The sequence below is a fragment of the Echinops telfairi genome, unplaced genomic scaffold, assembly GCF_000313985.2.
Source record: "Echinops telfairi isolate 266 unplaced genomic scaffold, ASM31398v2 ScPeMD7_5868;HRSCAF=6743_0, whole genome shotgun sequence".
NCBI classification, from domain to species: Eukaryota; Metazoa; Chordata; class Mammalia; order Afrosoricida; family Tenrecidae; genus Echinops; species Echinops telfairi.
The window spans coordinates 9,005,751-9,021,653 of record NW_022109767.1 but is presented as its reverse complement, the minus strand read 5'-3'; the positions used below and the strand labels follow the sequence as shown (position 1 = coordinate 9,021,653).

The window sequence follows — 15,903 nt, the reverse complement described above, 5'->3', positions numbered from 1 at the left end:
AATAGTAAATGTTTTATTTTTCAGTGTTCCATTGTACCCAAATAGGGCAACTGTGCGCATTAGAACTATCAAATTGTTCTTGTACGGAAAATTCCAGGGCTTGTCAAGTTCTTACGTTGTCTCGATTTGGAGAAAAAGAATCATGGACCGCGAAAACTGGCCCACCTTCCCTTTTAAGAATGGCTTGGCGAATAATATTGGTAGAGGTGCCATGGGGCTGCCGCCCGAGTCTATTCCGACGCGTTGCGAGCCTGCGTTCAATCGAAGGAAACCCTGCCTGCTCCTTGACCATTGTCCTCATGGTGGTGATCTTTGCGCCCATGGCTGCAGCCACCGGGCGAAGAACCTTCCTCCTGGTCACTGCCACGTTACCAGGCACGTTACCAGGCACGATGTCCTTCTCCCGGGACTGGTCTCTGGCAACGTGCCCAAAGTATGGGAGGCCCCCCTGGCCTCTAAGGAACCCTCTGACTGCTTCTTCCAAGGGAGAGTCGTTTGTTCGTTTTGAAACCCGTGGTACCACATTCAATCACCTTGGCCAGCACCATCATTCAAATGCACCGATTCTTCGGCTGCCGTCCTTATTCAGTGTCCAACATGCACATGCACATGCACATGACGCGAATGCCACTACCATGATGGCTTGAGTCAGGCGCACCTCGGTCCTCAAAGTGACATCCTTGCTTGTCGGCACTTTAAACAAGTGTCGTGCAGCAGATTTGCCCAATGCAATGCTTTGTTGAATCTCTAACGACAGCTTCCATGAGCACTGACTGTGAATCCAAGCAAGTCAAAATCCTAACAACTCTAACCTTTTCTCCGCTTATCATGGTATTGCCCATTGGTCCAGTTGTGAAGATGCGGGTCTTCTGTACACTGAGTTGTAATCCCCACTCAGGGCTGCAATCCTTAATCTTCATCAGCAAGTGCTGCCAGTCTTCCTCATTTCACCAAGCAAGGTTGTACCGTGTACATATCAAGAGGACTGGTCCCTGGAAAATGACATCCTGCTTGGTAAAGTCGAAGGTCAGAGGACGGAAGGTCATGGAGGGGATGGACTGACCAAACGGCTACCACAATGGCTCCAACATACCACAATGGCTCAATTGTGAGGATGGGGAAGGATTCTGTCGCTATAGGGGGTCTCTGGGAGTCTGCCTACAGCCAACACCTAACACAATATTCACACAGTGTCAGAACAAGCGTTTCAGCAGACATGCACATAAATTGTGTTTGGGGGAAAACGGTTTTGCGGCTCCTCTTCAAACTGAAAATGGCAACAAGTGTTCTAAAAAATGTTTCCTCCCCGCTCCCACTACCATGACTCGAATTCGATCTTGCAAGTCTGCCTAGACCAGAGGAGGTACACTGGTACAGATGGGAACTGAAAATACAGGGAATCCAGGGCGGATGAGCGCTATAGGACCAGTGGTGTGAGTGGCAAAACAGGGAGGGTAAAGGGAGAATGGGTAGGAAAGAGGGAACCGATTACATGGAACTGTGTGTGACCTCCTCCCTGGGGGACAGACAACCGAAAAGTGGGTGAAGGGAGACGTCAGACAGGGCAAGATATGACAAAATACCCATTTATAAACTATCAAGGGCTCATGAGGGAGGGGGGCGCGGGGAGGGAGGGGAAAAATGAGGACCTAATGTCGGGGGTTTAAGTGGAGAGGAAATGTTTTGAGAAACAATGTACAAATGCGCTTTACACAATTGATGTGTGTATGGATTGGGATAACAGTTGTATGAGCCCCTAATAAAATGTTAAAATAAATAAATAAATAAATAAGATTAGGGGGGAAAAAAGGAATCGTATCTGCTGCCTCCTTCCTTAGAAGAGGGACCTCGTCAAGAGGGATAGGAACTGACACAGTAATTGCCACCGTGGACTCAAATAATGTTTCACAGCTGATCTCCAGGCTTGAAGTCAGGGTCACCTGTATCATTTCATAAAATATTGGCCAATATGTTGTCGATAAAGCCAGTAGATTTGAAAAGCTCCCGTGAGCCTCCTTGCTCTCCTGGGTCGCTGCCAAGGAGGGATCCAACAGACAGGTGGGGAGCACTCTGCTTCTTGGATAAGAGTGTGTCCTTCTGTTTGGGACAGGTGGGAAGATGGCCCAGGAGAGAGGTCTGGGGATAGCCGCTGGCCCGGCTTTGAGGAGACAGAGCCTGGAATGTCTTTCTTGTTGGTGAGCCATGGTTTGTGGTTTTCTCACGCAGATCTGAGCCAGCCCGGAGGGACCTGTGCGGGGGTATTCCCTGCCAAGGCCCGCAAATGAATGGTTTCAGACTTTAGCCTGCAACCTAGAAGCTTCGGTGAGCTGGCTCCCCAGCGGCAAAACCCCTGAGCCCTTTCATGAAACACCAAGAGCTCTCAGCCAGCAGGACAGACAGTGAACTTATTTTTTAAAAGAAAAGCTAACAGGTATTTGTGCATATGTTCTGCCACAACCCCACCAATGCTGGGGAGCACTCGCCAACTGCGTCAGCCCCATTCCGGGGTTCCATTGCTCCCAACCATGATGACCTGACCACTAACACCAATTAGCTCACCCCAAACTTCAAGATGAAAAGCAGAAAAATAGATCACTATTTCAGCAGCGGTCATTAAAAAAAAAAAAGCCACTGATAATCAGGATAGAACTCCCTCCGAAATTAGCCTAGGCCGTGACATAAATTGGTTTTCTTTGTCATCGAAAATTGACTTGCAGTTCACTAGTTGGAAAATAGTTGCTGAAAAGGCCGGCCTGGGCGCTTTCCGGAGCCCGCTCGCCTTTCTTCGAGTAAACAAACGCATCAGATTGAAAGCTTTCCCATAATTGTTATGCTAACCTGAGAGCGAAACCTCTCCATTTGCATTTGAAGGAGCTAAATATTAGGCAGCAAAGAAAGTGGTCTTTTTGAAAGCCTGAGAAAATGCGCCCGCTCGGGGCCACGCTGCCATCTGGGCGCGGGCTCAGCGCGCTCCTCGCCCTCCCCGCCCCGTCTCCCCTCGCGGGCGGGGGCGCCACCAGGGCCGCCCCCCGGCTGGGAACAGAGCGAGATGCCTCTGCAGCCCGAGCGCGCGGCCTGCCCGGAGGGCAGGGGACGTGGGAGCGGCGCGCTCCGCAGACCCCCCAGGCGGTGCAGCCCACGCCGGAGGGCCAGGGGCCTGCGCCCCGGAACGCGAGTGTGCAGCCCGTGCCCCCGGGAGGCATGCACACCCCACGCACGCACGCCGGGACCCAAGTTCAACTCGGTCTCCGGGGCACCCGGCTTCAGCCCACCTCTGTGCAAGGCCGGTCATCAAAGTGCCCTTGAACCTAGGATCTTGGGGTCCTTAAGTATGAAAACACCGCGCGTCCAGAGGTTTTGGGAAAGGGAGGAGGGACTGGAGGGTCTAGCTTGCCATAGGCCTGTTTGCAGGGTGGAGGAGAGAGGGACAACCTTGGTCTTCAGCCTTTTCGTCCAACCTGCGCGCACACGAAGCTTGCTCCCAGGAAATGGTTCCTGAGACAGTCTCTAGGCCTAGGGCCTCCTGAGCCAGTGAAAGGCGCTGCGGAGGACAGGATGCTGCTGGATTTGCCCCAGTGTCATTCTTTTCTTTCCCCACGCCTCCTTGGAAGCTCAGCTTTAGCACAATGCAAAGGTCCTTGAATTTCAGAAAGCTGTGCCTTTCACCAGCCGTAGCATTTCACACTGGTCCTAGGAGACATTCCAGAAGAGAACGGTATTTTTATTTTCCTGTGTTTCCCCATCGTCGGTTTGACAAAGGCTTCTCATGCATCGCTGGGCTGTGTTACCAAGTTAGGGGATTTCTCTCTCTCTCCTCAAAGGCAGTTCATTGAGGCTGCAAGTCACTCTAGTAGCTGCTAGGAGATGGAATTCTGTAGACTAAAACTGCGTGTTGCACAAATAGCCTGCAGAAAGAGGAATGTGGGCCAGCAGCCCCCAGCAGCCGGAGGCCAGGATGTGACCAGAGGGCTCTGCCTGGGTAGGAGCTGAAGTTGATTGTTTGTCCTCGACCATAAACGGTCAGTGTTGACCAGTCTCTGAAGGGCACCAGTTGCCATTTATTTTATTTTTCATGAATATTTGTTCAATGGTTATAATCTTCATTTATAGAGTCAGGACCTCGTCTGAGACTGATCTGGGTTCCAATTCTAGCCTCTCATGCTTGCTAGCTGGGTGGCCCAAGGCAAATTACTTGTCAGCTGACTTCCTGCGCCCAGCTGCCCACCCAACACTCAAAGTGGCCTGGTGCACACCCTGCTCCATGACTCCCATGATCCATCGGGGGTGTCATTGGCCAGTTTTTAGAAGTAGATCGTTGGGCTTCTCTTCCTTGTCTGCCTCAGTCGGGAAGTTCTGCTGAAATTAACATCCTAGTGAGATGAGCACACCCCACTGACACAGGGGTGCTGCCTGCTCCTGAGGTGTGTTCCCTGGAAATCAAACCCAAGTCCCCTACATAGAAGGTGAGGCAAATGCTGCCAGGGATCCACCACTGTCCCCAACTGGAAGACTTCGCTAAAATGTTAACGTTAAGCCGAGATGTTCTTACCTTTAAAATGGGTGCGTTGAACCCACATCAGAGGGCTATTTTCAAGATTAAGTAAACCCATTGCCAGGCATTCTGTAAATCATAGATATTGGCATTATTTTTTTCTGAAAAGAAACATGCATGTTATATGAAGCATTCAAAGACATTCCTTTGTCGCCAGTAGTCAGGTTCCGGTCTATAGGCTACTGCTAAAAACAGGAGACCTGATGGCCCTGTCAAGTAAGCTTTGCTAACCTTAAAGTTTGGCAGTTCAAACCCAGCAGCGACTCTGAGGTAGAACGATGAGGCTTTCTGCTCTCATCAAAATTTACAGCCTCAGAACCCCAACGGGACAATTCTGTTATATCCTGCATGGTTGTATGAGCCAGAATCAATTTGAACACTAGGAGAGAGTGGAGGCAAAACAGGAAACCTGGTCACGCTTTCTGATAAGCATTGGGGACTACTGCCCCAAAGTCAGCTGTCCAAATGCATCATCTGCTCCTTGGACGAAAAGTTTTCTATGAGCTGGAATTGACTCAACGGCAGTGGGTGTATTTACTTCTAAATGGTGAACAAGGCAACGAAGTCCCTTGCTTGCATGTTGTTTATATTCTAATTAGGTAGCCAAGCAACAAATAAGAAAAGTATTATCTACGAGGAGGCTTCAGAAAGTTGGTGGGTAAATTCCATGATCGTTTAATGCCATTTCTCCACACATTTTCAAAGTCCACTTGCAAAGAGAGGGAGCCCTGTGGCAGAGTGGGTTACTTATTGGGCTGCTAACTACAGGGTCAGTGGCTCAAAGACACCAGCCACTCCACGAGAGAAAGATGAGGCTTTCTACTCCCTTAAAGAGTAACCCTTAAAGGAAACTCACAGGCAGGGCATTCCTACCCTGTCCTATGGTGATGAGTTAAAATCAAGTCCACAATAGTGAGTGAGTTTGCAAAGAGAGAAAAGAGCCACACATCTGGGACTGGGAAGGAAATGTAGTGAGGTAGGTAGGTGCTAGGGGAGGAGGTAAGGCTTGTTTAAGACGGGAACCTCTCTGGAAAAGTGACAGAGTGGGAGTGGAGGACACCAGGCAAAAGCAGACTAGAAGAACAAGCCCGGCCAGGCTTTGCAGGGCATGAGAGGCCACAGTCAAAGTTTTGCATATTCGGAGCAACGAAAAAGCTTTAGAAGGTTCCAAGCAGGGAAATGACATGGTCTGATGTATGATTTAGTAAGCTCCCTTTAGCTCCCTTGAAGCAGATAGGCTAAAGAGGGAGGGGCAGGGTGAAACTGGTCCTCACCCCTGATTGCACAATTGAACCATCTGGGAGGCTTTTACACTGCAAAGACCCAGCTGGACACAGGGACTGACATGCAGGCATCAGTTTTAGGGTTTCGTCTTTTGTTTTAAACCCAAATGGTTTCAATGCCAGTCAGGGTCAGCAAAAGATGCATTTGGAATCTATTTATTCATTCCAGGGAAAGAGGGTGGGTCTTTTTGTCAGAATGATGGAAGGGGAGATGCTAAGACCTGGACATATTCAGAATATAACGTGGCTTTTGAAGCAAATCCGCCTGTTAATGGCTTGGAAGTGAGGGTGGGAGGGGTAGGAAGAGAGAGATAGGATTCGGGAACGGACCTGTTGGCTGAAGGCAAGAATCCAGATGGTGATTCCCTTTACCGGGTTGGGAAATGGAAACTGGAGCGATACAGACTGGAATCCAAAATATCGGGCATCTTCTGCTCGAGATTCCTGTGCTGTTAAGTGCCATCGAGTCAGTCGCAACGCCTACTGACCTTACGTCCAACAGAATGAGACACTGCCCAGGCCTGCACCTGTTAGGTGCGAGCCCATGATGTTTGAGCAGCCACTGGGTCAACCTGTCTCTGTGATTGTCTTCCACTTTTTCCCTGCCTTCTTAGTTTGTTGGTCCTTCTCCAGGGAGTCTTCCTTGCTGAGGCCATGCCCACAGTAAATGAGACAAAGTCGAGCCATCCCTGCCTCTAAGCAACATTATGGTTGTAGTTCTTCCAGGCAGATTTGTTTGTTGTGGCAGCCCAAGGTCCTTTCAGTGCTGTTGGTCAACATTATAATTCAAATGCATCAATTCCTGTCGGTCTTCCTTAGGCGTTGTCCAGCTTTCACATGCCTGTTAGGCATCTGAAAATGCCATGGCTTGGGTTTCATTTATAAAATGACATCCTTGCTCTTCAACACTTTAGAGCCCTGGTGCAGCAGACTTAACTGATAACAGCCCTTACATCTTTTGACTGCTTGACTGTGGCTTCTAGGAGCCTTAACTGTGGGTGCAAGCAAGATAAAGTCCTTGACAGCTTCTATCTTTCTTGGTCCAGTTGTGAGGATTTGGGTCTTCTTGGCATGGACTTGTAATCCATACTGAAGGCTGCCATCTCTGATCTTCATCAGCAAGTGCTTCAAGGCCTCTTTGCTTTCGGCAAGCAAGGTTGTGTCATTTGCATATCTAAGGTTGTTACTAAGCCTTCTGTCAGCTAGATGACACATTCTTCTTCGTATAGAAATTGCTAGATATCTATGTATATAACCAAAAGACAAACTCACTGCCATTGAGTCGATTCTGACTTGTAGCAAGCCTATAGGACACGGGAGAACCTGCCTTGAAATATTAGACTGTTGATGGGAATAGAGAGCTTTGTCTCTCTCCCCTGGTTCCACAAGGCTGGGAGCTCCACACATAACCACTACACCACCAGAGTGCCCCGTGAAATAAACCAAAACAGAACAACAACCAAAAACCTCACTGCTATCGAGTGGAAACTCAGTGACCCTACAGGACAGGGCATCACTGCCCCCATGAGTTTCGATAGCTCTTATGGTTTAAGGGAGTAGAAAGCCCCGTCAGAGAGACTGGGTTTGCGAACTGCTGACCTTTTGGATTGCAGCCCAAGTCATAACCACTGTGTCACCAGTAATCTGATTATTAAGTAGAGGTATTGAGCAGGCAATTGATTTGAGAGTCGGGTGGACAGAATGTCATTTCTAGCATTGTTATGGAGCTATGGGGCTCAGTGGGTTGAGCAATGAGCTGCTAGCTAGAAGGCTGGCTTTTGTGAACTATTAGAAGGATGTTGGCTTTCACTGTATTGTGACGAGGAGCCCTCTCCTACCAATGATCCACCAGCCCCTCCTAATGAAAAAGATGAGAAGCAATCTACTTCTGTACAGATCTACACTAGCTCAGAAACACAATGGACTAGTTCTCCTCTGCCCTACAGATGCTGTAAGCAGGAATCAACTAGATGGCTGTGGGTTGAGCTTGGTTTGAGTATAGCAATGTTTCCCAAGAGGACTTCCTATCATGGTGACAACGTTCTGTATCTGCTCTGTTCAGGGCAGTAACCACGAGCCACCTGCAGATACTGAGTACTTGAAATACAGCTTAGTAAGAGCAAAGAACTGGAATTTAGATTCCATCTTAATTGATTTAAAGTGAAATAGCCAGATATGGAAAGTGCCTGCCCTAATTGATATGTGCCGAGGATTCACATATTTGCACATCTGGCCTAAAATCATTTTTAGAAATCTGATTCCCTCTCACGCCTTCCCTTGGGGTCAGGTCAAAGCCACAATCATCTCCAGTGCAGACTTCACTAACAGTCCCCTCGTCGGTCTCACTGGTTTCTCTGATCTTATATTGTCTCTTCTCAAGCCAGCAGCCAAACTAGTCTTTAGAGGTTCAGTCGTATCCTGACTTTCCTGTTCAGAGCCTCATCTCAATACAGTAAATAGCCCATACGAAGCCATACCACGTCTGTTCCCACTTTGACTTGACATCCTGATTCTTTCAACACACACTCCAGTCTGGCCACGTGCTCATCACCATCAATTGTACTGTATAATTAACTGCTTTATCTTGTTTAGTACCTGTTTCTCTCTTGCAGGAAAACAAGCTCCATTGTGGTGGGGATTTATCATGGTTTTGTTCACTGTTATAGCCCCTAGTGCAGTGGTTCTCAACCTGGGGGTCACAACCCCTTTGGGGGTCAAATGACCCTTTCACAGGGGATGCCCAATTCATAACAGTTGCAAAATTACAGTGATGAAGTAGCAATGAAACTAATTTTATGGTTGGGGGGTCACCACAACATGAGGAACTGTATTAAAGGGTGACAGCATTAGGAAGGTTGAGAACCACTGCCCTAGTTCCTAGAACATACTAGTCTCACGCATCTCAAACACAAAACACTCACAGCCATCTGGTCGATTCTGACTCACAGTGACCTTATAGGACAGAGTAGAACTGCCCCCTGAGTTTATGAGATGATGAATCTTTATAGGAGCAGACAGCCTTCCTCTTTCTCCAAAAAGGCAGCTGGTTGGTTTGAACTACTGACCTTGGAGTTACCAGCCCCAAAGGTAACCCATTGCACTACCAAGACGCCTGTCATAGGGGCATTCAAAGACATATTGAGTGATTTAAATGGTATATAGTTGATTTATGCTCACCCCAGTTACTGAGAGAAAGGGCCCCGGGACTAAGCCCTGGGTCACTCCAAGATTTAGAGCTTTGTTGTCCAGTGTAGCAATCACTAGCCACACGTGACTCTTGAACTTGGACACACTGTAGTCCAAGTTGAGATGAGTGTGAATGCACTCTTCTGATAATCACTTGTATGAATTCCAGGTTGACATTATCGTGTTTCAGATACATCGGGTTAAATAAAATCGAGGTTATAAAATCCATTTCACCTCCTGTTTCATTTTACTCCTTTGAATGTGACTATTAGACAATGCCAAATCATATGTGTGGGTCACATGATATTTGTACTGCAAACATGGGTTGAGAGGTGGCAGCTACCAGGCAATCAGAGTAGACTAGCAAAAGAATGCTTTCAAGGAAAAGTGAACCGTTTTCTGCATCCTAAAAGCTAAAGGAGAACGAAGAATTGATGCAAAAATTTGGCACACTGGAGATGGCCACCCATTGTGACAAAAACATTAGTGAAAAACAAGTATGTAGGGAGACCCTGGGTCGTACAAATAGTTACGGCACGTGGCTACGGCAGCCAGCATCAGGGGCTGCCTATATCCACGGGGAGAACCGGATGCGAGGCACCTCACATGCAGCGGGCTCCAATAGCATGGATTCAGGTACGCTTCTCCTCTGCCGCGGCTCCACCATCCCTCACGCCCGCCACCTGCTTCCCTGGCACCCTGATCCAGGACTCACAGGCTAGCTTCACAGTGGTGGAGTTTGTCGGAGAAGGAACAGACCACCACTCAGCAGGCAGGATGCAGCTCACTCACCAGGAAAGCTTCCACCCAAGATACGCCTCTCTCCTTCTTGGCGATGCCTGCAAACAGAACCTCCTCTTCTTGGCTGGTGCACCTCATTAGGCTTTGCCTCTGCCCTGCGTGGGCAAAAAGGCCGCAACTCTTCTGGTTCTGCCTACCAATGCTTGGAAGCAGCCCGCTATGCCGGAAAACCTTCTGCTGGAACGTGCTCAGCTCTCTCTCCGTGGGCTCGCACACACCACCGCTGCTACCTGCCAGTCTTGTGGCCAGTCTTCTGCTGTCACTCGGAGGGCTGTTTCTTCAGTGTTACAGGAAGCTCCGCCCTCGATCCCATTGCCCTTCTCTCTCTGAGAACCTATGTTGGGCCTGCTGTTTACCCACGCAAGCTCTATGTTAAGACATGGATCTCCCAGCAAGGCAACAAATTGGCCAATCTTCACAAGGCTACTTTGTCCGTTAGGCCTAATAAACCGGCCAATCCCTGCAAGGTAAGTAGAATAGGCCAATCACAGGGTTGGCTGTGGCTCCGTCACTTATTTTTGGGCAGCATTATAAACCAAAGGAGAGGGTGGCCCTGCATAAAGAGAAATCCGCTGCAATGGAAGCCCCAACGGTTGGAGGTTTGAGTCTACCCAGAGGCATCTTAAAAGAAAAACCTGGAAATCGGTCTCCCCAAACATCCGCCATTGAAAACGCTATGGATCTCTCAGTGCTCCGCTGACACACCTGGGTCACCCGGGGTCAAATGCGATGGGCTAGCCATGGATAAAGTCAGACAAAAATAGAGACAGTAGAAAGAATCCATATTGGCAGAACTCTCCAGAGTTTTTGCTCCAAGACATGTGCTTAGTGCAGACAGAGCGAAGGGCAAAATCAAAGAGAGGAGGTGTTTAGAAGATGTTTGATATCTGAAGAAAACTATCCGAGAGAGAGAGTGCCAATTGGAAACTTTGTACCAAGTAAAAAGGGAGGGAGCATTTGAATGGACTGAGATGATGTCCAAACAACTCCTTTTAACAGCGATTTAACTATGAAGTGTACAATCTGGGAATATTAAATCAAGAAGACTACAAGAAAGGAAACCAAGCGACCTATGACTGCCATGGATGGAGGAGGCATTTTATTTAGGGGCATTGAGTTTAATTTCATGGTAGTGGAACAATTTGGAGAGGGCTATCAATAATGATTGGACAACACGGAGAGTATTACCCATGGCACTGAATTATACATGTAGAAGTTGTGGAATTGGAGAATGTTTTGTTGCGTATATTTTTGCCACAATTAAAAAATACATGAACAACAAGGAGTACAAAGAAGAAGACAATGTTCTAAAATTGATTATGGTGATTATTGCACAACTCCTCCTTGTATGATGGAACTATTGAATGTATTGTCATGGATGAAGTGCTCATAAAACTGCTTAAAACAGAAAGACATGTGGTATTTTAAATCTGAAAGGGGCTGGTAGGTGTCCCCTTAGGACAACATTTTGAATTACAGATAAGACCTTTGAGGTCTGGAGAGGTGAATGGTTTGTTAGCATCAGACAGCAAAGTTGAAACCAGAGAACCAGAAACATCTTTACATCCTGATATGTCTGACCCCAATTATTCTCCCCCTCAAACCCCAAAATAATTACATGACACCTGGTGGTACAGTAAGAGTTAACATAAAAAAAAAAATAGTATTGCTTGTTAAGTGCCTTCTAGTTGGTTCCAATTCCAAGCATCTATCCATACAGCAGACTGAGAAACTCCTGGGCCTGCACCATTCTCACCATGACACATAAGGTAAGCCCAGTATCACAGGTTCCAACTCCAAGCATCTATCCATATAGCAGACTGAGAAACTCCTGGGCCTGCACCGTTCTCACCATGATGCATAAGGTAAGCCTGGTCTCATAATCACTGTGTCAATCCACCTTGTAGCAGGTCTTCCTCTTTCACTTCCCTGCCACAGAACGTCCTTGTCCAGGGACTGATCTCTCCTGACAATATTTCCAAAGTATGTGAGAAAAAAATCACATACTTGTCTCTAAGGAGACTTCCGGTTGCACTTGGTACAAGACTGGTTTGTTGGTTCTTTCGGCAGTCCATGGTACTTTCAGTATCCTTCCCCAGCGCTATAACTCAAAGGCATTGATTCTTTTGTACAGGCTTCCTTATTCAGTGTCCAAGCTGAGGGGATCAAAAATACTATGGCTTGGGTCATGCCCAGTACTGCTATGTTGGTTCCAGTTCACAGCTCCCCTGTGTCCACTAGAGTGAAACACTTCTTGCTCCTGCTTCATCTTCGTAATTGCTCTGATGGTTGAGCCCATTTATGCAGCCACTGTGTCAATCCATCTTTTTGAGGGTTGTGTTAGTCTGGGTACATTAGAGAAACAAATATTCAGAAACTTATATGTTTAAGAGAGAGTTTTATATAAAGGTTAAGTGCACATCAAGAAAACATCCCAATCCAGTGCTGCCCAAGCCCACAAGTCCAACATTAACCCATATGTCCAACACCAATCCACAAAGTCCGCCTCCATCTCACAAAACAGACCCAATGATGCTGACTGCAGGAGGAAAGCCGAGTCAGCGAACGTGTAAACATCTCAGTGCTAGCAGTGGTCTCTACACGGCTACTCCAACACCCAGGGCTGCATAAGGGTAGGTCCATGTGGTTTCTCCTCAGAGATGTCTCACAGGAAGTGAGCCTTGCCAGCTGAAGCAGGGAACTGGCTAAGGCAGCTGCACCCTGGTCTGACTATCAGAAAGCAAGAGACCTGAGAACTCAAAAGGCGAGGCTCACTGAGCCATTTATGCCGCTGCCCTTCAATTAATCCCACATGTGTTTATGAGTCAGGTTGGCACAATTAACTACCTCAAGGGTCTTCCTTCTTTTTGATTTTTTTATTTTTGCTGGGCCTCTACTTTACCAAGCATCATATCCCTCTCTATGGACTGGTACCTTCTGATAACATGTCAAAATGTGAGACCATGACTTGCCATCCTTCCTTCTAAAAAGTCCTCTGGCTGAACTTCTTCCAAGACAGATTTGTTCATCTTATAGCGGTCCACAGTGCACATATTCAATAGTCCTCATCCATGCTATAACTCAAATGCATCAACTCTTCTCCAGGTTTCCTTATGCATTGTCCTGTTTATGAGGTGAATGAAAATACGATGGCTTGGGTCAAGCATACCGCAGGCTTCAAAGTGACACCGTTGCTTTAAGCACTCTAAAGAAGTCGTTTGCAGCGTATTTTCCCAATAAAATAAATCATTTGAATTCTTGACTATTGCTTTCATGAGCACTGGTTGTGGATCCACATAAAATGAAATCACTGATAATGTCAGTTTTTATTTACATCATGATGTTGTTTATTGGTCCAGTTGTGAAGATTATTGTCAGTAAACGTGACACCTACATATCTGATTGTTAACGAGCTTTCTTCTAATCTCGATGCTGTGTGCTTCGTTATATAGTCCGGCTTTGTGGATTATTTGCTGAGCATACAGTTTGAATAAATATGGTGCGAGGATACAACCCCAATGAACACCTTTCCTTATTTTAAACCATTAGTATCCCTATGTTCTTCACGAGCATAATAAACATTTAGAAATTCCCATTTTTCACCATGTTATCCCAAGTTTGTTATGATCCAATGTCTTTGCATAATCAATTAAACGTAAGTAAATATCTTTCCAGTATTATCTGCTTTCATTCAAGATCATATAGCAGCATTTTTTTTAGAATTCACACATCATCTGTTCAATACTTCAATCACATTCATAGGGTTTTGCACTCATTGAATGCCTGCAATTGTCACTACAATCGATTCTAGGACATGTCCTCTTCCATGTACTCATCATTGTTAGCGCTGCATTTCCTGCCAACCACACTGCCATGTCCCTTTGAATCTATTGAACCAGTTGTTGTCTCTATAGGTTTACCTTATCTGGGTTTTGTATACAGAAAATTATACAAAATCAAGACAGCATACAAATAAACAGCCCAACAACAATGGCATGATGAAACAAGGAAACCCCCAGTAAGCAATAAGGCAGAAAATATTAAAAACAGGACCAGTTACACATTAGGTCTAGAGGGAGATGACTGACCAGGTGTCGAATTTTGACTTAACTGCAATCACATTAATCCACCCTGCCATGCAGTCAGTCTGGTAATAAGGGCTGTCCATCTCTGGCCCATAGTCAGAGGGGATTCACCAGTGGCTTCATCCTTACTAGGGTGCTACCAAGATGGTTCACCTTCCTCCTGAATCCCGCTTGACTTCCTGGCACTTCTCTGTCAGTGTACCTCCTCCACCATTTGTAAATCCTCTTCTCTTTGGCAATTGACATATTATAACATATGTTATAATGCTATTAGATAATTTCTACATTCTGTTAGATCACCTTTCTTAGGAAAGGGCCCCAGCATGGATCTTTTGCAATTGATTGGTCAGGTAGCTGGCTTCTAGATTTCTTGGCATTTGACTAGTGAGCATCTGCAGTGTGGCATACATTTGTTGGAAGATTGTGGTTGGCATTTTGTCAGTTCTTGGAGCCTCGTTCTGCACAAATGCTTTCCAGTTCAGCTTGGACGTCTCCCTTCACTAGCACTGGTTCTTGATCAGAGACACCTTTTTACTGAGTGCATGCTATGTGTCTGGCATGTTATGTATCCTAGCACTAACCCATCTCACAGCAGCCCTGAGGGCAGGGCAGCACTGCCCCCCTGTGAGTCTCTGAGACTGTAACTCTTAACTGTTGACTCTGTGGTGACCAGTGGGTCACCACTCCACCAGCAGGACTCGGAGTTGGCATGGACCCAATGGCAGAGACAGGGAGCCATCATCCATAAAAGAATGCCCAACTGTAGGGAAGTTGCATGATCCCCGGCTTTGCATATTAGAAAACTGCAGGTTTTAGAGTTTTAATTATTCTAATGCATAACTACATGTCTCTGAAATGTATGCTATTTTAATATATCGTATGGCCTCACTATCAGAGTTCTCTGAACTATAAACTATCCCTCAAAAGGACAAAATACCCAAATGACTAATTGTTATGAGAACAAATAACTAGCCCAATGAGTAAAATAAAATCCGCATGTTTGAAAGTGAAGGATTGCTCTTCCAAGCGTTTGCCTCTCACCGTGCCTACAAAAAGGCCCTGGATCGTGCAAACGAATAGCGTGCTCAGCTGCTAACTCAAAGTTTGGGGATTCAATTTCACTCAGATCATCTGAGAAGAAAGGCGTGGTGATCTATTTCTGGAAATCCCACCACCAAACCCCTGCGGATCCCAGTTCTACTGTGACACATGTGGGGTTGTCATGAACTGGAGCCGAATCCACAACAATTGGACTGCTGTTATTTTTTTAATGTACCCAAGGTCTACAGGTCAATAAAAATGTGCATGGCAACAATTTTACAGTTCTGAACAAAAACAGTTGTTCAATATCAGTGGAGGTTACCTTTTAGTTTCAGCAACCAAGCACACTGGTTTCGCAAAAGGGATATCCCCCCAAATGGGAATTGTTCCATGAGCCACCGAGATAAAATGACAGAGTTCCTCTATGCAAATGACTGCAATAATCCTAATTGCCTAATAGTCGTGAAAAAGTCCCTTCTCAAGGATGTTGCCTTGACCCAGCGACCATGCCGCTGACCAGCCGTGACTTTGGGGCAGCACAAAAACAACCATGGTGTCCATAGCTCCCACGGACAAACTGAAACGGACTGGAATGCTCACAGAATGGTGGAGATGCGAGGTACAGGCCAACATCACTTTCTGCCTAACCTAAAGTGAACAAAAACAAATCGTTTTATCCCAACCCCCTCTAAAAATCTACTGTAAAATGGCTAGTTTTCCCCTTTCTGTGTCGGAAACTATGGTATTCTGGGTAGACTAGAGAAACACATTTATAGGTACTCATGTGTATAAGAGCTTTATATAAAAGAGCAATTTTATATTGAGAAAACATCCCAGCCCAGTCCAGATGAAGTCCATAAGTCCAATATTAGCTCATATGTCCAATACCAGTCTATAATTTTCCTCTTCAACCTCATGCAGCACATGCAATGGAAGATCAGAGGCCAGTGGATGG

General features: G+C 46.5%; 1 pseudogene; it reads left to right on the top strand.

The window, feature by feature from the left end:
* Positions 1 to 2,922: 2,922 nt before the first annotated feature.
* LOC101645132 overlaps positions 2,923 to 15,903 on the top strand; it is a 25,316-nt pseudogene continuing 12,335 nt past the window's right edge.